Below are 24,456 nucleotides of genomic sequence, written 5' to 3' on the forward strand. Positions count from 1 at the left end.
GGGCACATCCATGGCCTTGTGCTGCAGAGGACTTGGATGGGTGCCATTGCAGACACTGGCTTAAATGGTGTCATGTGCTTATCCATATGGGGAACGGCATCTACATCCCTGGAATAAAAGCATTGGCATATAAATTCTGTTTTGTAGGAGGGTAACTATATACTGAAGTCATACAAACACGTAAAACTTACACTGCCCACAGAAAAAAAAGGAAGCACTGCCATTACTGTCAATAATACAGAACATGAGAATATGCACCTCACCTGTCAACATCTAAAGGTCAGAGCATTTCCATCCTGGAAGTGCTTCCCGGATGGATCCTTGGAAGATTTATAGAAGCATGCTGAAGCAAAATACAAGCTAAACATATTTGGGGTGAGAGGACAAAAGAAGGAACTAAGACAATTATTCCAGCTGAGCCTCATCTAGTGTCACTTCTGGGTCTTAGGTAGATCTGGAGGAGCCCCATTTCTGCTGCAATCCTCTTCCTGCACGGCCTGACGTGGTGTTCTGTGGCTGCCTGGAAACTCTGCTCCTTCTGGGCTTTGACTGAAACACTGCACAGTGTGCAAGGCAGCAGAGACTCATCCCGAGACGTCTGAGTTATTCCTGTTCAGCTGGAAGCTGACATTCCTCTGACAGGCAGCTCCTACCTGCTCTATGCTCACAGCTTTTCAGTTTCCCATCTTAGGGACACAGAGCAGAGCAATGCTCTTTTCTTTTTCCTGGCCTTTGCTCTTTGTTGATTTGTGAAAACATCTCTCGGGATAGTTGATAACTTCTGGCTTTGTATTGCAGGCACAGTTTTTCTCCTGGTATCAGCTCCTTCAAAGCCTGAAAGATTAACTTTTTTTTCCCTCACTTGATAACTTCATGGAGGTCACCCTTCCTGCTACTCAATTAGATTGCATTTCTGCCATGTTGGATAGACAGGAATAGAAAGGAAAGAAAGCAGAAAGAGCCCCCAAACATGCCACTGTTTCCCATTTTTGGCACTTCACATTGCAAAGAAATCAATCAATTCCCGTAACTCCCATCGTGGCAACACCAAAAATCTGAGGCTCATCTAAGCTCCACTGAATGAGAATTAGAAACAGGGAGTTTAATTTTAATGCAATTTTAGGATTGAGACATAGGTTGAACTTAGATGAATCTGATTGTTTTCAAGTTCCCTGATGCATGAGCCTTGACTTTTCACGTGACACGAAAAGCTGTGATTGATCTTTGCTTCTTTATTTTGCCCTTCAGCCAATTAGGTACTATGAGCTCCAAATTCCAGAACTGCAGCTTTTTGCCTTAATTTAGGGTCAACAAAATTATGCTGCAGCCTCTGACTGTTTAGTAGAGGTTACTACATGAAATGAATGACACAAGTGCACAGGCAGAGTGAGATAAAGGCAAATCAAAACATTTTATCTACAACTTCTCCCCTTTTACAAATCACCTTGGAAGAATGCAAATCACCCTGCACTGCAGCTCACTTGTCTCTCAGCTTCTGCCCCATTAAACAGCGTTGTGTCCCTTGAAGTCTCTTCCAGTTCCTTCCTTCCAGTTCCTTCCTTCCATTCCTTCCTTCCTTCCTTCCAGTTCCTTCCTTCCTTCCTTCCTTCCTTCCATTCCTTCCTTCCTTCCTTCCTTCCTTCCTTCCTTCCTTCCTTCCTTCCTTCCTTCCTTCCTTCCTTCCTTCCTTCCTTCCTTCCTTCCTTCCTTCCTTCCTTCCTTCCTTCCTTCCTTCCTTCCTTCCTTCCTTCCTTCCTTCCTTCCTTCCTTCCTTCCTTCCTTCCTTCCTTCCTTCCTTCCTTCCTTCCTTCCTTCCTTCCTTCCTTCCTTCCTTCCTTCCTTCCTTCCTTCCCCCTGTGTCTGCTAGAGCACCACTCTCCTGCTCCATCACTCTCCCTGCCAGACTCCTGCCTGCAGCTTTGGCAGAGCTCTGCTTTTTGCTGTAGCTCCTGTGATCTGTTTTGGTGCCCAGGGTGTCAGCTTGTTCTTGACAGGACAGATCTGATGGAAGTGAAGATCTCTGCTCCCTGAATTCCTCATGTAAACAACTCAAACTCTGCCTGTGGAGGGACTGGGAACCAGACCTTTCTTTCCTTTTTCCTTCACTGTGCACGAAGGAATGTGGGTGCTGACTCCCAGAGATGGGGAGAGAGGGACAGGTTTATATCTGAGCAAAGAAAAGTAAGGTGGGAGGAGGAGACTTTTCCTGTCTGACCGTGGCTGGACCCTGTGAGAGCGCTTGCTATCAAAACATTTCCATCTCCGATGAGTCTGAAATTATTCAGCCCCTGTGAGTGGCACAGGAAAAGGTCACGGGGATTATGCAGAGTAAGAGATTTTCTGGGCCCAGGATCATCAGATGGTTCAGGCTCAGCCCCTGTACAACACATGGGCAGTGACCCCACCCTGTGGCCCTGGAGTCCCTCAGAAATGGGCAATCAGACACTGCCTTTAGAGTGGTGTTTTGGGGATAAAATGTGCATTGTTACCTCATGCTGAACCAATTCAGAAAGTTTTGAAGATCCCTTCGTCTGTCTTGAGACAGTGAAATACTCCAGGGAATATGCAGGAACAACTTGAGGTGTTTAGGCCTTACTGAAAAGGAAGAGCCCTGGGAACCAGGAATGCTGATTGTTAAAAGGAGCACCAGGACTCACTGCAGAATTGATTTGTCCTTCCTGAGATCAGTCTTCAAGTGGTGACCCATCATCCTCAGGAGGACATCCTGCCCAAAGAGAGGGAAAAGGAAAAGGGATTTTTCTGAATGGCTACTCTAAGTTTTAACAAAAGCATGATCATATAAAAGGAGAAATACCAAGAGAGTAGGGAACTTTCTGGGGGGAAAAGAGATTGAGCATTCCAGGCCAGACACTGTCAGAACAGACTTGGCCACCAAGTTCAGCTGCAACTGCAGCAGTTGAATTTGCTGGATAGAACACTTGTACACCGAGGCTCCTTGACTTGGATTATTCTCAGTTGCAGACTGGATGCAGAATAACTCACCTAAAAATGAAAATAGTTCTTGATCTCGGTTTGATTCTGGCCCAGGGCAGGTGCTCACAGCCACTGAACTCACTCACTGATGGGAACTGTAATCAGGGAAACTTCTGGTAATGGCAGTATTGGACCAGAAATAATTTGGTTTTAATTAGTCCCTCATTTATCAGTCTAAAACTCAGTTGTCCTGTCAAGAACTTTATTTTACTTGCTGTAATGTTAGCAGATTGGTAGTTGCATATGTATGGTTGTGGGGTGCCCTCTAGTGAAGAGAAGAGAGAACTTTGCTTAAAAAGAACTGCACTATAAGGGCAATAATTTAGGATGAATTGTAACAGAAAATGAGACTAAAACTGAGCCTAAAACCCATGATAAACCAGTAGTGATAGTCATGGAACACACTGTTTTCACATACAAAAATAAATACACCTAAAGTTAGGCAATTCCTCTCCTGAGAGTTTTTGATAACAGCTTGGTAACAACTTGATTTAGTAATTTTAGATTGACTGGCATAAGGTGAAGGGTGTTAATCTGCTTTACCAGGATCTGAGATCTGTGGGTGGATCCAGTTCAGAATCTCTGTGACTCCTTCAGCTGCAACACGGAGGTGTTCCTCTGCCCTGGGCAGTGCCTAAGTACAGTCAGACCACCAGGAATAGGGATGGATGTCTGTTTGTTTGCTTGACAATAACATCAAAATACAGGCAAATACTTATGAAAAGGCAGGTTTTTTTTTCCAGATGACACTCGGAAAACACTTAAATAACCTACAAGCCAAATATTTTCATTGTTTTCCTTACTTATTGAAAGCAAACACATTTTCTCTAACTTGTAGAACACCACTTGGGAGAGTAAAGTTTAGTTCCTTTCACTTCCTGCATGTGGAACTTGACAATCATTACAAATGAAGTGCTGCTTAACTACATAATAAATCTTTCCCTTCTGTTTGCTCCTAAAGTTTTTATTTAGACTAATTTAAAACAAATGCTCATGGTTTCTTTTGGAGTTTTTTTGATAGTATTTGGTTGGCGTTTTTTTGGTGAAAATGGATGCTTTTAAAGGAAGGCTTCAGCATTAAAGCATTTTTCTTTAGGGTATGCTAAGTGCAAGCAGGTAAACTGATTTCTTCAAGGGCTGCCAGGACAATTCAATGTGTGAGATGCTGTGGCCTGGCTGTTAACACTGCTACACGTTATCATGTTGTTGGACTATTTGAAGAGCAAGTGTGATTACTCATCCTGTTTGCAGCAGGTTTGCAAACCAGTCACAGACAAACAGAAACTCATGTCTCGTGCCAGTAAGAACTGTGCTGCATCTGGGACTCCTCAGCAAAACAGACTTTTCATAATTTCTGTTTACACAAAGCTGCTGCCTTTTAGATTTGGGTTCTTACCAGGCCAAAACTGAGCAGAGCTTATGAGCATTCGCTCCATTTTGGTTTGTTTGTTTTCTTAGTAGATTCCAAAATTATGCTACGTTAGATGATGGCATCTCAGTCAGCAGATGCCAGATACAGCATCAGGAAGGGACAATGTAGGGATCACTCATGCATGGCACTGTTTGACTGGCTCAGGGCAGAATGAGAGTTGCAAACTACAACTGTGCACAGCTGGAGTCAGCACCAGTTCCTTTCACTCCAGTCACAACCGTCACTGCACTTACCACAGCTGAGTGTGTGAGAGAAGGGGTTGTTTCCCACATTTTCCTTGTTCTGTCCTGGTGGTTGTTTGCCAACAGACCCAATTCTGCCATGCTTAGGCCATTCTAATGAAGTGCAGACCTCAGCCTGACTCACCTACCTTTCTTCTGGCTCAGATGTTAAGCAAAAAGTGTTAACAGTTTTGTTCCAATCATTATTCTAAAAGTAAATAACCAGCCTTTCCACAAATTTCAAGGAACTGAATATATTGGTACCATAAGTTCAGTAAAGGTAAAGTCAGAGCCACAAAATTTCCAGAAATAGAGTTTGAGTGGCGGCTGGTACCAAGAAAACACCACTAAACAGTTCTGTTTATCATCATGTTCACAGCAACCCAAGATGAAACAAACTGGGGGATGACTAAATAACTATGCATTGAAGTGGAAACAGTAGTGAAAAAAAGGCCACAAGAAGCCTTATTAATAAATGAAGACAATTTATTACTTCAAGTGTTAATGGTAAAAAAAATTCAGCACAGCTGTTGCATTTAAAAAAGTGAAACTACAATTAAGTACTATGTTCTAGTTCAATAAACAGATGAACCCAATGTTCTTCAAAACAGTTAAGCATTATACAGTACATCTTATGAAGACCCGTAAATTAAAGAACTACTTCTTAAATTTAGAGATTAAAAAAATTCTGCATTCACAACTTTAGCTTCTTTTTTCTCCCACGCCCATCAGGAGTGCCATCCATTTTGCGCTTCTGTGCCTGCAAGGTAAGATTTTATACTAAGTTGTTGTCATACAGAAAGGCTGTGAGCAAGCAATGTGTTTCAAAACAAAGCAGATGGAGAAGATCAACACCCTGGCAGCTTTAAAATATGATCAATTGCAAATGTGGCATTTAGCAAATATGCACATCTTTTCTGTTGTTTTTCATGCTCCAAATCTGGAAGAAAGTGTATAAAAAACAAGTAAGGATGGTATAAAGCTTCCTATTATGAAAAGGTATTTCTAAATACCCATTTAAATATTCTGTGAACACGTCTAAGAAACTTAATATTCCATCACTATTAACCTTACTGATTTCTGCACATCTGTCAACTAAGTTGTGCTTCTAAGTTTTTGCTTCAACAGCTCTAGGCAACAACCTGAACAAATGGAGGTAGGAAAATACATAAAGGTGATATTTTATTTACAAAATAGGCCTATTTGCATATTAGGAATACTTTGAATTTAGTCAGCAAAGAGCGCTGTCAAGCATTTGTGCTATTTTCCCAAATCTAGCTCTACAGGCCCATTTGTAAATAGATCTGTGGATGATTTAGCAGATTCTATAAATCAAAATGCCAAATACATCCCTGATGTACTTACCAGGGTAAATCTATACAGTGTACCAACCCAGTGATCCAAAACCTAACAAGTTTATCTGCTCCAAAGCATGTGAGCTACACTTAAGAACCTTTTTTCTTCTATTTGACATCCTCAACTGGACTAGATGAACACTGACATGAACTTTAGGCAGCTTTTAACATTGCTCTCTAAGTTGCTGGTTTCAAATAACTTTAGATATCACTTGTCCTAGACACTTGGAAAAACGCTGTTTTCAAGTGAGCTTTTTCACAGAAATGCCTTTTTAAATCTTACTGAAGATGGTTTTGGTCCACGTTTCTTCTTTTCTGCCTTTTCCTTTTCTTCCAGTTCCATGTTTTCTCTTTCAATGAGTGTGATTAAAGTATTACACCTCCTTTGTAGCTCCTGCATTACACAACATATTCAATCAGTACCTTAGGCAGCCACTTAATGTAAAAATCCTCTTAGAATATTAAAAATGCTGGTGAGTAGGTAAGTAGTTTGCTGGATCTTGTCAGAATAACAAAGAAACAATTAAATGTTTCATGCTACTTACTTCCTGGCTGGCTTCACAGGGATGGATTTGATTGCAGATGTTTGCTTTGTAAAAGACATTTATATTTAACTCAAATTGGAAAAGCATACCTTAGAATTTTGAACTTCTCCTCCCATTTGCCACGGCTACATTTGACACCCGTACAGTTGTCAGAAAGTTATTAAGAGGTAAAACCTTGTTCCCATGCACCTACCTCAGTATTTCAGCAGCAATTTAATTAACTTAATTTAATATTGTGATAGGCATTCATGAACAAAAAGGAGCTATATATATATATATATATGTAGATATATATATATATATATATATACACCATTGCAGTTCTGGACTTGAGAAACCAGTCAAATCTGAATTGCGGCGAGTTTCGGATACATTGTCTTAATTCATCATAGACATTTTCAAATCCTAGTTTGTGAAGCATACAGATTAGGAAGCGATCCTCCTCTTCGGTGTAATTCTTCCCTTTATTAGTACCATAGGATATTCTTAGTTGGTGGAAAGGGGCTTTATATCTCCCAATCTGAACAAAACAAGTAAGACCACATAAAGCTAAGAAATAGGTCAGAATTAGCATGGAAGTCTTTTGTATAAAAGCATTAAATCACATGAAGACAGAAAACTATAACTTTAAGCATCTCCCATGCTAAGTCTTCACAAGAAAATGACTTTAGGTTCAGAACAGTGCATTTATCAAAGCTATCTAAACAGGCAAATTCTGGTTTCGACAATAGACAGCTTTGTCATCTTCTGACTAATGGCAGGCTTTCACTACACTTAAAAACAGGCAAGACTGGTCAGGATTCAAGTGGCAACGATCCTTTTGGACAAAAATCTTCAGGAACCGGTAAAGTCAGAGTAAGAGTAAAAAGGTACATGACAGCTGGCACGTGGTTTGGCTGCCTTCTGGTTTATTGACTCTGACACTTCTTCCCTAGAAGACAACTAACTCAGCAAACCTGAAGTGGGGAGAAAATTGCGACAAAGTGTCTTAATTAACTATAAATCTCTTCACTACCAACTACTTGGTGAAACACAAAGAACAAAAGCTTCCTCTGTTGGATTAGTCTTTTTTAAGTGCTCTCTAATCTCATGTTTCTAACTCCCTCTGTCTTCTGCCATCTCTACCTGTTTCTACTTTACTCCAATTCTCTCCACCTGTTTTCCTATGTTTCTCTCTCCCCCACTGCTCTACCCACCTACCTCTCTCCCTTCTCTTCCTCCATTTCTCTCTCTCCATCCCTCTCCATTTTTCTCTCCATCCCTCTATCTCCCCCATTTCTCCCTCTCTCCATCCCCCTCTCTCCATTTCTCTCTCTCTCTCTTAATTTCAGTTCCATGTGTCCAGAAGGAACTGTGCTCCTCCCAAAGCCTGTACTATGTGGAGTTACACAGCACTCTGAACTGTGTGCTGTAATACAGAAGACTGTTACAAACACCAGGGTAGACCATAGCTAAGGGTGTCATCACAGCACTTCCGTGGGATGGAAAAGCCATAGGAAGAAATTGCTGAGTGTTAAGCAAAGAGGCCACTGTCATGCCCAAGATGTCTTCATACATCAGCAGCACTGGCCAGACAGGGGTCATGCATCTCCCCTCACTGGCACCAGGAAAAAAAAAAAGAAACTGAGCAAACCCACCTTTGTATCGAGAGCCTTTTTTATGCTGATTCGTCTCTGAATTCTAGCTTCTCCTCTTTCAATCTGAGCCATGATCTTCTCTATGTCTTGGAGTTCATTGCATCTTTCCCAGAACACAGCTAAGAAAAGAACAACTTCTTAGTATCTTATCATGCATTGTAAAAGTCAGAGGTTTAACCTTAAAAAAAGGATGTTAGCTGTTCCTTCCTTTTACCAGAGCTTACTGCTGTGTGACAACAGACACGCCTTGAGCTGGTAAGAAACCTTCCCTTCCAGCTACCATGTGCTGCAGTAGTAAAAATGCTGTTTTGAAGAGGGTAGATATAGGAATCTTCAGTTTAAGTGAGGTACAATACAGGCCAGTAGGACTTTTGTGTTTCAGTCTCCTCAAAGAAAACAAAGCTTCTTCAAATGAAAACGGATGTAACAGAATACAGTTTTATCAAGAGAAGCAAGAGGGCAACTGAGTGCCCAAAGACAAGCAAGTGCCTGAAAGACCATTAGGTGTTTAAATAAGGGGTTTTTGTACAAGATTTTTTCACATTTTCAACTTGCTCTATACCTCTAGAAATGTAGTGCCAGGACTTTGCAGCTGCACTACAGTGGAAAAAAAATCTCTTCTAATGCGAGGTTAAGACTCAGGTTACCAGTGGTGGCTGTAGGTTCAATCGTGATGTATCTACTGTGTTCTGCTCTCGAGGAGCAGGTAAAGGTTAACTTCTCATTAATGAATACAAGGAAAAGGGAAATCTCTTCAGCTAAGCAGTGTTTCTCAGCATTTCCCTTTGCAAAAATTAACAAGAACTGAAGACAGTGCTACCCAGTTAGATTCAGGATATAGTGAAATGGCTCAGCAGGAGTTTATGTGTGCATTTTAGTACAGCCTTAGTTGTGCAGGGGGTAATGATGGTAAAAAACAGAGCAGCAGATCCAAAATACATCAATATAATTCTACCCCAAAAATCTTAAAACAGCAGTGTAAGAAATTGTCAGCTGTAGGATGTTACCATGTTCTCAGGCAGTTCAAATGAGCCAAGCAGAGTTAGATACTCTCAGAGCTGAGTACAGAATTAAGTTACCTGAATACTCAATGACTTCCTCTGGGGTTTTTCCTTCGACTTCTCGTGCTATATTTTCAATGTCATCACAGCCCCATTTCTCATTGGCTTTGATGAACTGGTTGAAATCTCTCTTATTCCAGTTAGTGAAGCCCTATACAGCAATCAAGAGGAAACATTGCACAGAGGTTCAGGATTTGTCCATCTCCGAATTTGATTCAACTGGTTTCTTGAAATTGCCTGTAACACTTCCATCATTCCACAGTGTTAAACCTTTTCTTTCTCTGCAGTTTAATTTAGTAGAACTCTTTTTATGCTGCAGTCACTGTAGTCTCCCTATTTAAATACTGCAAAATGACTAGCACTACTTCTTTATTTACCTAGTAATTTCTGGTAAGTTTTCAGCTGAAAAAATTAATCCCTCCTCCTAATAGTCTCTCTGTGGGATTACTTTCTAAGAAAAAAAAATTGCTCAAGTGAAAGTAGTGTAATGGCTTTTGTTTTGTCAAAAAGGCCCCCCAAGTGCCTCACAGACACCCTCAGCCATTGCATCATTGCAGTGACCACTGCATGGTCACTCTCCCTCAGAAGGACTAAAGCCATCTCGTGATGCTGATTTTCAGCAGAGACACAAGTAGCACTGCTGAAGTCATGAGCCAAAGTAGGTTCATTTCATATTACCAGTAGCTTTTACAAGTAGTGGGAAGTAGCAAGTTCTGCCAGCCATGTTGTGATTTAGCCACAGCTTACTGGACTGTATTGATTCCTGACCTCTGTGATTCTGGTGTCTCCACAGTGAGCTGTTCCAGCTCATTACTACGCAAGCAAGAAATCCTGTCCTGTAATTCCGATCCCCTGCCAAAATACAATGTGTAAATAAAATATCCAAATAAGGCATATCAAGCATTCACCTGGTTTTAAATTATTTAAATATACAGGCTTCCTAATTATATACCTATTCAGCTCACACCCTCTTTCAGTGAGGGGAACTATCCACTACCAGATGTGGTTTAGGAAAATTGACTGTTCAGACTCCAAGATTCACTTCCATATGGGTGTGAAAGTGAGGCAGAATATGTGCATTAAATAATGTGGAATGCAGCACACCCAGCTCTGCAGCCATTCTGCAAGGTCTCATGGAAAGACATCACAGTCTATAGTGAATGCCAGACTAGGATTCAGGAGAATCCTTGGTGCACATTCCTCAAAGATATCCTATGACATAGGCCTATGACAAACCTAATGCTAGAAACTCTTTTCAGTCAGAACCAAACTTTGCAGATGTGGTAACTACGGCACAGTGACCAAGAAATGTTCCCATAATGCTGTGAAACACAAAACAAGCTTTGGCTGATTTCAGTCTCACTGAAGACCCAACAATACCTGGGTTAGAAGTTTCTCTTTTTCTTCCAGTTCTTCATCATTAAGAGGTTCAGCCTCATCAATCTTAAGCTGCTCTTCCTTTTGTGCTTGGGCTGCATTTGGGAGATCAGGATTACGAGGTACCTGAAAGGTTTTGCACTTCGTAAAACTGAATTAATTTTTCACAGATAATTACTAATTGTCACCTTTCTGTTAATATAACCTAATAGCTTCTACAGCTGAACATGATTTTATTTCATTTAAATTACTGTGAAAGGCTGGAAAAGTACATATTCTCCTACTGTTGCATTAAACTGCTCCATTGCAAGAATTTAGGGAATAACACAGAAGGAACTGGACCTTAAAGATCACCTCTTTTCCAAGCCCCTGCTATGGGCAGGGCCACCTTCTGCTTAGACAAGGATGCTCAAAGGCTCATCCAACGTGGCCTTGAACACTTCCAAGCAAGTGGAATGTGGGTCATCCACAGCTTCTCTGGGCAAATTGTGCCAGTGCCTCACCACACTCACAGTGAAGAATTTCCTTCCAATATCCAACCTAAACTTGCCCTCTGTCAGTTTAAAGCTGCTCCCTTGTAAAAAGTCCCTTTTCAGCTTCCCTGCAAGCCCCCTCTAGGTACTGAAAGGCTGCAATCAGGTTGCTCCAGAGCCTTTGCTTCTCCAGACTGAACAATCCCAACTCTCAGCCTTTGCTCTTAAGAGAGGTGCTCCATCCCTCTGGTCAAGGAAATTCTTCAGTTACCTTGCAATTGTTTTCCTGTAGTAGAGAATCTCTTTTTCCAATAGTTCAACAGGCGAGGAGGAAAGAACTGGAAGTCCTGTACATTTGGCTGTTTTGGAGGCCGTGGAGCCTGAAACACAAAGTTTGCATTTGCTCCCTTTCACATACAGAATCTGCTTGCTTGTAAGAAGTAATTTAAGTTTATGAGCAAACAAAAAGCATTATTGTTACAAAAATGCACTGTCTTAACTTGGGGGGAAAAAAGTCACACCATGCAAGACACACCAACCACCACAAAGAATTCTAAAAGTAAAAGAGCAGTGAGAGAAGGGGAAGAGAGGTCTTTTGGGAGGAGGTGGCTGGTGAAAAAGTCACACGTGTTTAAAGCATTAATCTTGCACAGGAAAATTTACAGCTGCTTAAATAAGAACTAGAAAAAACTTGATCTTAGCCTCCCTAACGTCTTACAAGTTTCATACTGTTCTTATTTTTTCTCACAGAAGTTTGTCTCAAGTCTTTTGGAAATTTTTTCTAAATTTAGATAGTCCCTCCACTTTATAAAAGTGAACAGAGCAGTTTTTATGACTCAAGACCTATTTGTTGCTTAGAGCTTTAGCCATTTACCATACATATTGAAAAAATTTACTTCTTTTGATTAGTCAACTCACCTTGGGTGCTTTTGGTTCACTGACTCGAAGAGCCTCTCTGAAGTAAGCATCCACAGCATAATTGGCTTTTCTTTCTCTTTTAGGTGGTTCAATCCACTCTGTAAATGCCAACTATAAAAACAAAACCCATCACCCCCAAAACCAAAAATTAAGTCTTGCAAGATCATGAGACCAGCTACAAGTTTTATGTAAAATTAGATCTACATCTACTTCATTATAAGTGTTATAAGTGTTATTTAAACTATTTTCATAGATGACACTGTATTTTACCCAATACCTCTTAAATAAGTATGACTAAAACATGCAATTCAGTGCATTCCTCCAAAAGAAACTTAAAACATTACCTTCTGTTTTTCTCTGTAGTCTTCCCCTTCAAAATTATACACGCTAGATTCAGTATCCATAGTAAAATTCCTAAGGGAGCTTTCACCCATCTTTGAAAGTTTTTCGTTCATTTCCGCAGTCTTGGACAGGGGATACAGAAAAGAATAGCAGCCATTTGGATGGTACTTCATTATTTAACATCTCATTCCCAGATAGAACGGGAGCCATTTTGGAAGGCACGTCATTATTAAACACCTCATTCCAGAAAGGAGCCACTCTGAAAGGTACTTCATTTTAAAACATCCCATTGCCAGAAAGAAGAGGAGCCATTCTAGAAGGTACTTGACTATAAAACATCTTATTGACAACATAGAAAAAACAGACACGATTGAGTAACACAAAAACCCTCTACAGCAAAAACCCCTTTTCTCTCCAGCTTGGAACCAAGTTATCATCCAGAGACTCACTATCTTGCCATCACATTTAAATCTACAGGTGAGCTTCCCCTTTTCAAACCTTCTCACCTTCTTTGCCCCTCTTTCCAAAATGTGATCAATATCTTCATCTGTAATCTCACTATCCTTTGAAGCAAACACGTGTGTTGCTCCATGTCTGATCATTTACAGCATTTCATCCTTTCCAAGTTTATTCAGGTTTTGATCCACCAATCTTCCTAAAGATAAAAATGCTTGAGGATAGCAACTCACTAAAGAGTTTATGTTATGGAAGGAGCAATACAGGATTTTCTCCCACTTATATTTCCACATACAAACTACATATTACTGATTCCAAGCAAGTCAACTAAGGTTACCTTACTTTTCTCTGTCTATTAGAAAAAGGAAAGGCATTCATTTAAATTTAAAGTGAAAGAAGAAACTGAGTGCTTTAAAAAGTCAAATCTGACTATATCCCACTAGGCAGGTAAGCAAAAAGTTAGTGAGGAAATGCCTACTCCTACAGTAAAACAAATTTCCAAGTGGATGAGGCCTTTGCACATGAACTCCCTTCAGAGCTCAGATGAGGCAAAAGCAACACTCCCACTGGTTCTTACTGGCTGATTGCACCATGATTTACAATGGGAGAAGAAGGGAATTTCATCCTAGATCCGAAGTGCCTTCCTATACTTGCCTTGCTGGATGACTATGGAATCCAGGCGCAGTTTCATTTCTGCACGCTCCACTATCCTTTCCTCCACGGTATTGTCTGTAATAAACCTGAACACACGGACAGTCTTGGTCTGCCCAATTCTGTGCGCTCGATCCTGCCCAAAACAGTAACAAAAAATTCAGCACTTGCCTTCCAGCATGACTACATAATGAGGTTTAAGATTTTCATTATTTACAGCACACAAATTTACAAAACACAACAGCACAGGTTACTTAAATGTTTACAGCCATCCATGGCTACCCAAGATATTACATTTTTATCTACATTGCAGGTTTGGGGTTTTTTTTTCAATAACACTGACAGTGAGTGTGTCTCTATGTGTCATAGCTAAAAACCAGCAGGATTTGGGGTTTTTCATTAAATCGCACAGAGGAGAAGATTTGGATGCTTCTGACCTTAAGCAACCTTCTGTAGAATCAAAGCATGAAGAAATCATCTCTCTGCTGACCAAAAGCTGCCTTTCTCAAAATCCTTCAGTAGTGCCATGAATAGTTCAAGAAAAATACAATACCCTGCCTCTCCTGACTAGTGAAACATGAACCACTGTGAGAATCAGTATTCTCAACACACACCTGTAGTGGTAGCTGGTACTGCCTCATTTGAGCTATTAGACACCAGTTCCATCATTCTTTTGAAGTGATTTTTGCTAGAGTCCTTGAGACCCACAGGTTAACTGAAATAATTTAAGACATTTCCAAGACTTGTCTCTGAAAGGCCTCATTTGTCAAAAAAAAAAAACCAACAAAAAAAACCCAACCAAAAATCCAAAAATCCACTGGCAGTTTTTAGACAGCTTTGCTTTCTTAGGTGGTCACTAATGTCCTTGACATGTATCCAGGATGGAGATGCATCCACATGTACTTAAAAAAATCCCTAAGGATAGTCGCTAAAATGAGATCCTTTCATTACCATCACCATAAAAGCAGTTTTTGAAAACTTTAATTCAACTTTTCTTTATCTCATTTTCAAGATCGCAGGAAAAACAGTGAAAACACATTCACCTCCACTCCCCACAACAGCTTTATAGTTTTGGGATTAACAACCTAGATTTAATTCATTTCTGCTTACTCAAGTAGGCTATTTGCATTAAACAATACTATGAGGTGTAGCACACACCCAGCATTTCCCACTACATAAAACACTGTATAACCCAAATGTGACTGAGGACTACTGGTTCCACACAGTGGAAGCTGCACTTGAACTGAAAATTAGTCTTACAAATCCTGCTCCTGTGCTAAAATGGGAAAATACCAATTTATTTTGGAAGTACACATTTCTAGCAAAGTACTGTGAGAAAAAGAAAAACAAAACCCCATAATTTCCATCTGGAATCTTACCATAGCCTGGAGATCTACTTGTGGATTCCAGTCTGAATCATAGAGAATTACAACATCAGCAGTAGCCAGATTGATTCCAAGACCTCCTGCTCGTGTACTCAACATGAACACAAATTTTGAGCTGTCAGGATCGTTGAATGCATTAATGGAAGCCTAAATAAATGAAAAGAATGTATCAGTTAAACAAAATGTTTTACAAGTAGTATTTTTACATAAATACAATCCCTGAAGTTGTAAATACCTGTCGCTCATTGTGAGGAGTTTGTCCATCCAGTCTGCAATATTCGTAATTTCTCCACATACAGTAATCTTCCAAAATATCTAGAACTCTTGTCATCTGACTGAAGATTAGAACCCTTGAGCCTGTTTGGGTAAAAAGGTTTCTTATGCTTTCACCAAAATACAAGATTAAACAAACTCTCCAAGTCTGCACTACCAGAAAAGGAAGGAGGGCAATTCCATGTACTAAGAAGAAAAGTCGTTTGAATTTCAGACCCAAACTACAATGCAGGGCTGCAGCTGCTGCTGCCACAGCACATCCATGCCATAGGACACCTTTGTCTTACCCTGATATGTCACTGTCTAATTAATGGCTGGCTTCTCCTTTTCATTTTGTGTTGTACTCCTCAAGAAAAAGTTCCCAGACATGGCAGAGTAAGATGGTAACACAAACATAAAAACATCATCAAGTATAAATAATAAAATTTTGAAGTATTTGATTGTTTTGGATTTAAGATCTCTAGAAATAAAGTGAATTCTTCTTAAGTACTTGTCAGTTTACTTACCTGCCAAGAACAACTTAAATTTAAAAAAAAAGGTTCAGTACTTTATGCATATACACTCAACCATTTCCAGTCTACTGGAGAAATTTAAGTAAAACACAGGATATAACAAAGTTTCTACTTCCTTTTGTCCTTTGGACTCAAGGGTTAATACTGAACTCTCTTGTTTAAGATGCTAATTTGATTTGAGACCAGTCCAGTATTAATTACAACACCTCATCAATAAACCTGATATCAGGAAGAAACCAAGATCAAAAAAGCACAGTAACCACTGAATTGCTTGGGTTTTAGTCTTGAGTTATACAGTCACAGCTGCCTGGATGATACCTAGATAGAAAATACAGTTTACTTCTATACTACAGAAGGTTGAGGTTTGGACGTGGTTTTGTTTTTCTGCAAAGTGTCCCCACTCACAAACCTGCATCCAACTTCTTCAGCAAAGTTACTACTGTAAGCATACTCAAAAAATAGTGAGCTAAAAATTTATTCCAGTGTCAAAAACTCTGTTGCAAGTGACCTTTACAGTAACCCATTTCAAAGCTCAAATAACTTTAAAACAACTCATGAGTTCCCCCATGTCTGAGTGTTTATAGAATACACAGAAAAACCTCAGGTACCGTTCAAAATCACATCCAGCAAGAAAGACCAACGTTTCACACAGGATTTGACTTGAACTATGTATGAGGACTCTGAATCTGAAATGGTCCTTCATGGCAAATCAAAGGTGTAGCTAAAATACTACATAATTATATTTCAGATAGCTAAGAAAACTATGAAAGAAAATCTAAAGCCCCAATCAAATGATGTTTTTATGGTGTGAACTTAGCTGGGATGAAAAAATGGGAAAAAAAAAGAAATCAAAACACTTCAGCACAAAAAGCCATAATGGACTATTGATCCAAGCTGGTATCATACTAGAAACCAACAGTAATCCTGGCTAAAGTCTGCTGGGTTTTGCTCAGAATACACAAAAACGTTACTGAACCAAAAAACTCTCAAAACCCCAGAAAGGAGATGCATACCTTGTTCTTTCAACTTAGGTAGCAATTTGTCTAGAACTACCATTTTGCCACTGTTAGTGACCAAATGCATGTCTGTTGTGTAAGGTGGGCCAGGCTCTGCTCCATCAAAGAGGTACGGGCGATTGCAGCATTTCCGCAGCTGCATCAGGATGTTCAGCAGTCTCATCTTGTCCAGCTTCCCAGCTGAGTTCAGGATATCTATATCCTTCATCAGGATTCGGGTATACCTACAGCAGGGAAAGAACAAAACCCTTCTGTTCACTCTCAAATGAAGTCTAAAAAGAAGCTGGGGGATGATTTACAAGCTGCATCTTTCGCTGGTGCAGGGGGAGGAGGAGGAAAGGTTTGAATACATGTAAGCCAGGAAAAGCCTGTGGGAGACAGAACCTGCCCTCAGCATCATGGCAGCCATGGGACATGGTTTGGGTGTCATTCTTCTGCCTCTGGGCAAGTCAGCAATGTAGCACAGACTCACAGAATTGATTGGGTTGGAAGAGAACTCTGAGATCATCAGTTCCAACCTTAGGCTAAACACCACCATCCACTGGGTGCCACGTCCAGCTGTTTCCTAAATACCTCCAGAGATGGTGAATCCACCACCTGTCTGAGCAGCCTATTCCAATGCTTGACAACCCTTTCCATTAAGAGATTCCTCCTGATGTTTGACCTGAACCTCCCTTGGTGTAGTTTGAGGCCATTTCTTCTTGTTCTGTTGCCTGGGAGAAGAGGCTGATGACCCCCTCGGCTGCACCCTCCCATCCAGGAGTTGTGCAGAGCAAAAAGGTTCCTCCTGAACCTCCTCTCCTTTGAGCAAGAAGTTAAGCAAGCTTTCCTAAGTCTTTAGGCTACAAATACTGTCTAAAGCTCACCCTACCCTTCATTTAATCAGGTAAATCTCCCTGACATGCATGGTTCTGTCATAGCAGTGTCAGAAAGAAACAGGTATAAACTGGGAGTATACCAGAGAGAATAAATTGAGTTCTACACAACCTCCAAGTCACAGACAGCACATTCCTTCTGAGCCTGAACCACAGCCCAGTCAAGCACATGCATTAATTACCATTCTCGCTGCATTTTGCTGAGGCCCACATAAATTTTAACTTCCTTCTTTGGAGGCAAGCTTTTCTCCACATCAGCCTTGATACGACGGAGAAGGAATGGTCGTAGCACCTGAAAGAGGTTCATCATTAAATGCATTTTGGAAACTGAAACACTGATCAGGTCAATAGATGAATCAAAGAGCAGATATTCTCTATCACAGATACATGATCTAGTGTTAGACAATCTGAAAAAAAAAAGCGCAACCTATATGGAGAAATTATTTGCTATACATAGGATATACATGTGCTTTATTTGAAAGACTCAAAGATTAGGTCAAAATGATCTTTGACATGGTTCTGTGTCCTTGGACTTAATTTTGCTTGACTGAAAAGTTGTGGAATAATCTCTCTCATCCTAATAGTCTATCATAGGAAGCATGAGAAGAACTGTTTGGGATTTAACTTAGGTAAATGTAACCCTTGTATTAAAGGCAAAAGGACTCACCATATGAAGGCGCTCCACCAGTTTTTGATCCCCTAGACAGTTGTTGGTATCAAACCACGAATCAAAAGCCTGTATCAACAAAATCATTGGTTTATAAGAGGCTTCCTTTCAAGGTACAATAGCATCACAATGGTGAACAAATACAACTCTCATATGGTCAGGAAGTAAAAGAACAAATTACCTTATTTGGCCTATTTTATGAAAAGCTTTATAACAAACATTTCCAACTCAATCTATCACTTATCAGTAACTGACACCACTAACTATACATATCCAGGTCTACTTTCAAATTGGGAAAACCAGCAAAATTAATTTGATTCAGAAACAAAAGACTTACTTCAGCTGAGTTAAAGACATCTGGCAAAAGGAAGTTGAGAAGTGCCCAGAGTTCATGTAAATTGTTCTGAAGTGGAGTTCCAGTTAATAGCAGTCGGTTGGTAGTCTTGAATTCCCTTACAATTTCTGATAACTGAAGGACAGTGAGACATGACCAAATATCACACACATATATATAAACATTACTAGTCCCTACACCACCACCTAAATAACCCACACAGATCTCTTGCTTAGTGTAAAATAAATTACCTTTGATTTTTCATTTTTAATCCTGTGGGCCTCATCTATAACAAGGTATCTCCAGTTGAACTTTTTGAATACTGACTTCTCTTTGATAAGCATTTCATATGATGTTACACAGACATCCCATTCTCCAGGCAGCAACACATCTCTCACAAAGGCAGCCTAGGTAACAAGGTGACAGCTGGTTACTGAGGCTTTGTCAAATTTAAAGGGAGTTAAGTTCCACTTTTTCCACAGGGAGAAGTCTAAGTACATGATATGATGTCCTCTGCCCTATGCAGGTCCATGATGCTCAATAAATAAGGGGAATTTCCTCAGTCAGAGACATAAAATCAGAGTGTTGCACCTATGCAAGGAGCAAATGATGTTTTGAAAAATGGGGCTCTTATACTGTATTATGTATAACACTTCTCCCCATCGCCGTTCATCCATCCAGATAAAATGGAACCTCTTTCCTCTTCAAATGTCAAATATGTAATAGATATTTGGAAATGGAAAGGATACCTTAGGGTACATGCTAATGTACTTCCTTCAATTAGGTTTTATGATTATGACCTTTATTCCAACAATAATTTAATATTTTAATTAAATTTGCAACCATTTTCATTGCTGCAAGATGTCCTTCATCTCCCTCTACTGTAATTTAATGGAGTGGTTTTCAATCACAATCAGCAATATCTAACAAGAAATTTTAATACCTCTTTTCAGGGATCTAAAATGGATCTTTCATGTTTTAAAACAAACTTCATACCAGTGCTATGGCAAGGAATAATTCCCACCTCTACTGTAAGCAAATAATACACATTTTCCATTTTGGCAACCAGATGTGGAATATTAAATGTTAGTTACAAAAAGAAAATGAAAAGACTTAAACTCCTTTAAGTAAGAATGAGGAAAGTTGAAAAAATTAAAAATTAAACTAATAATCGCACCTTGGTAAAGAATATCCATTGGTAATTACAATGTCTCTTGACTTATGACATGTTTCTGACTAAACATCAAAATCTGGATGCAGGTTACTGGGTTCAGGCTTCATATATCTTTAATATCTCTGATTTTCAAGAATCCACTTGCTCAGAAAATATCCATTACATTTGAAATAATAATCATATTTGAACACCTTTTGACAATATTGTGATCTGCCCAGCCACAGACATTCAAAGGAGTGACTTACACAAAGCAAAAGATTTCTGGAAATAGGTTACAGCAGAATATTACTTGTGCACTTACCAAAAATGCCAAAAATGTTGAAAATAGCATTTATTCTTTTGAAAACATCAGTCTAGCATTTATTCTTTGCAGCAATTTCTGCCCAAATCCAGTCTTCTTGTTTCTGTACAGATGATTTCTTTTCAACCAGGGTTATGTTGCCTACAATAACAGCAACAAGGATGTTCAGGAAAGGGGAAAAAACACCAGAAAAAATGTACAGAATATTTAATTTGCAAGAAGAAAATAAACTACTGCTTTGCATTCTTTATGTAACAGCAGCAACTCTGCACACATTTGCACAGAAGGGGGAAGCACAGCAGCAGAAACAGGAAAACAGTTAATATTAACACATCACCTTAGAAAAATAAAAAAATAGACAGTATTTTCCTCTTTCTTGCACATAGATTTAAAATTTCCTGGAAGGACATCCTAGACTTGCACCTCTTCTTTGGGTATTTTAACACAAATCAGGGAAATCTGAACTAGTTTCTAACTAGAAAAATGTATCACCTTGGAAACAAAAGGTAGCTGAAAGGGGAAAGCAGAACACCTAGATCTGAGGAAATTTTGACAGTGTCTGCTAACATGGATTACATGGATTTTAAATTCCAGTCACAATGCCAGACCTGAAGCCAAACCTGACAGCAGCTGCTTTCAGTTCCTGTCTCTATATCGGGCACAAGAAGAGATCTATCTAGTCTGGGGCTGTAGATGTGTGGAGGCTTGATGGTGGTCAAAACCACCTGAAAGTAGCTCAAGTACAGAACTGTAGCATTTTGCAGAAGTAGGATGAAAGAGGAAGGTTTTCTGAAGCAGGGCAGGGAACAGAAATGCCAAATGGAAATGAGAAGTTTCCACGGGAGGGAAGGTGTAAAGCAGGAAAGCAATGGTACATGTGGTGACAGGAGAAAATCTGGGCTGCAGTGAAAAGGAACAGAACAGAGTCAGAATCTCTATTCGGAAAAAGTCTGAGGAGAAGCCAAGAAATATAACCTGGATTTTGAGAAAGCAGAATGAGCCCTGTAATGCTGTGAGCCCTATATAATGTCAGGTAATTTTTTCCCCTGCATTCTTCTAAACCTTCTGTAGAAGGAAGGAACCTTCTACCATGGATCTCTCATGTCTTTCTTTCTTGGAAGGTGGTGAGTAAATTTTATCAGTTGCATCAATGCAGCCTGAGTTTGCACAACAGTGATGTGGGATGTGAACCTCTGGTGGGATTTGATAAAAATTGCCCTGGCTGGGTAATGAGAAAGAGGGCTGGAAATGACTGAGTTTAGTTTTATCCTGACCAAAAGCACTCAGGAATTTACTGAAGCAGTCATTACTTGTGGAACGTTCTCTATTCACTGTGTGGTCACTGCTTTCAGTGCAATTATTATTTCCAGCCATTACCTGGGAATGAATGAAGAGGATTAATTGCTGTTGTCCTTTAAAAGTTTCAACTGTGCTCAAAATTCTTTCGTGACTCTTGGCAGACAGGGAATGTTTGGCTTTTCAATGGGTTTGAGATGCATCCATATCTGTTAGCAAATGATCATCACCCCTACTGCTTCTTGATTTTAAAATGCATACAGCTCTCAGCCTGAGACTCCTTTGGTTAAGAACAGGAGTGATTTACCAAGTGTCTACGGCTTGGACTGCTCATCTTGCCCAATGACATGAGATACATGTGCTGCTTTTGACAGAACAGCGTGACATTTTTCTGAACAAACTCAACCACTGCTTTGCCTGGCCATGTGCATATTTGGATTATTTTTGTGCCAACAATGGAAAATATTTTTGCCTTAATGACAGATTTTATTTTTTATTTCTGCTGCCTCTAGTTATGAAATTCTCCAGAGAACCATTTACATGAGGCAAAACTGATTCTCAGAAAATATATCAGAAATACCAAAGTAAGGAGAATGCATAATCTAGTGTATGAAAAAGATAAAATACCTTATCTACTTTGTGTCATATTCTGGCAATCAAATTATTGCACTTGCAGCATCCATCTCTGTCAGTAGGATGGGTCACTGGCTTCTGCATTAAAAGCTCAGTTTAGCAAAATCATCACTATTTCTCAAAAAAAAAAGTTATGATCTCATTGAAGTCATGTAGGACAAATGAAATCACTGTTTTTTCAGGGAATTATTTGTCTCTCCCTCTTGGTGTGATGTTGCCCCTTTTGAAGAAATGTATCTTAAATACAGTTTATTTTCTTTCTCTTTAAACTTGCTGTTATGGCATATGCTTGCATCCCAGACACTCTTCATTAAACATTCCTGTGCTGATGCACAAGCATCATTACTCCCAGAAGAGTGGAGAAGTTTTAACTACCTCAAACATCACAGCAATTAAGGAGATCCAGAAAAGCTTTTTATTTTGAACATCAAGTCTCATTATTCATATGCAATCAGCAAACCAGGTCATTGTTGCATTTATCCAACCAAGTTCTTGTCAAAGAGTGGGAAGGAAACTTGGAAAGGCTGAACTTGGGGCTCAGGAATCTGCTCCCAGCCTGCCTTCTGCTCCAAGTCAAGCTTGAACACCAGACAGTCACTGGTTACCCTTCAAAAGGAAGGTCAAGCTAATTAGTTGAGAGGATCTATAGAAGCATTTTATAACAACCAAATTAATACGAAATGAGTTCACAATGATTCATATTATTACTGAACAATTAAAAATGACAGGGCCATTATTTTAAGTCTTGGTCCAGTTTACAGCTACCTATCCCACACCAGGAGATGTTCTGCTGAGCTAAAAATACATTTCATCATTGGGAGCAAGGAATCTTGGGAGGAGTGGTATTTAAACCATCAGATATTTATGTGCAGCAAAAAGTGAAGCTCAATAAGTTTTCTGCCCTTTGTAGTTTTCTGCCCTTTCTAACAGATAAACTTGAAAATCCTAACCCCAGTCTCTTCTGTATAAGTCTCTTACAACTGAAATTTATTTATTGATTTTTGTTGTTTCTCACCAAACTGGGAATAGTAAAAATTTCATGGTTTGCATTTAAAGTCTGAATACATTGGACTTCAGCTCCTAGCCACTGAATCTGGTTTGATAACCAGAGATAATTAGTAGCTTACATATTTAAAACAGATTTAGTGAAATCAGCAATGTAAAAAACATTCAATAGAAATTTATCTATTTTTCAGACAATTTTTTTGTTTTCTTGGGTCTGCTTGTTCATTTGTTTGTTTGTTCCATAAGGGATAACAGATTTTGTAAGAAATTGAGAACCATATCATATATTTCTCTTCAATGCAACATAACTCAGTAATTCTAAGTTATATTCTATTCCATTGCTGGTTCAGACTTTGACAATTTTTTGCAGCTCTGAATAATAATTTTAAATACAATTCTGGTGTCTCTTTCTAAAGAACACCTTTATTCTTTCAGGCAGGTGGAAGGTTAGTGCAGCCTGCCTGAACAGCAGATGGCCAGCAGCAAAGCTTTTCCCTGCTGACATGATTATAAAGGGAGCACACTGCTATGAAAGTGAGTTTGCTACTGCTCATAATCATAATCTACTGATTGATTTATAAAGCTCCACCTGAACATTTGCAGAATTTTACATCAAAGACATTTTTTCTTTCATATAAAAATACAGGAATTATTCTGAAAAAAGCATGATCCTGCAACACAGACCTTCCAAAGCATCCAAAGTCAAATCTCAAATGTTCCTGGTTTCCATCAGTAAAAATTTTTATTTTTCAGTAATACCTATCATGAAGCTGCCATTAGTTTTACCAGTTCTGATACTGATTTTCACGGCATTTTAAATAAAACTGAAACATTGTCCTCTAATTTTGCTTCTCTCAAGTAGTAGGACTAAAAACCATATGATTGTACATGTGAAAAAATTATGTTCAACTCTCAGTCACCCATTGTCCTTTCTCAGGTTGCTGTTATGTGACGTGGTATTTTGTTACCATGGAATATCTCACATTGGAAGGGACACAGAAGGATCAAGTCCAGTTCTGTGCTCCTCACAGGAGCACCTAAAGTTAAGCAGCATGACTGGAGCATTGTCTGGATGCCCCCTGAATTCTGACAGGCTTGATGCCTATTATATTATAGAATATATATTTTAATGTAATTTGCATCAATGTATACTACAGGCCGATCTCTAAGTCTGACCTAATTGTCAAATATGGTATTAAGAATCTTCTGACCTATTATAAGAAACACTTTGCAGATGTTTCCCACAAAAATGTAAAGGCAATGTTAGAGATTCCAATAAAGCTTATTCATAGCAGCTATGGCTCATATTTAATTTCATATTCTTCTAAAGCACCAAGTGCCCTGGCCTATTCTGTTTTCTTAGGAGTCTGTGGAACACTACATTATTTATAAAATGTAATTAATTTTCGTTCAATCTATCCATTCATGGTGGCTTAAAAGAAAAAGCTATAATCCACCTTACTGCTTTTGTTGCATGCTCACTATTTACATTTTTGTGTAAAATCTCATTATTCAGACTGCTG

General features: G+C 39.3%; 1 pseudogene; it reads right to left on the reverse strand.

Moving 5' to 3' along the window:
- Positions 1 to 5,112: 5,112 nt before the first annotated feature.
- On the reverse strand, positions 5,113 to 20,044 carry LOC136571058 (SWI/SNF-related matrix-associated actin-dependent regulator of chromatin subfamily A member 5-like; annotated as a pseudogene).
- Between the last annotated feature and the right edge of the window lie 4,412 nt (positions 20,045 to 24,456).

This window comes from Molothrus aeneus, unplaced genomic scaffold (genome assembly GCF_037042795.1).
Source record: "Molothrus aeneus isolate 106 unplaced genomic scaffold, BPBGC_Maene_1.0 scaffold_58, whole genome shotgun sequence".
NCBI lineage: Eukaryota > Metazoa > Chordata > Aves > Passeriformes > Icteridae > Molothrus > Molothrus aeneus.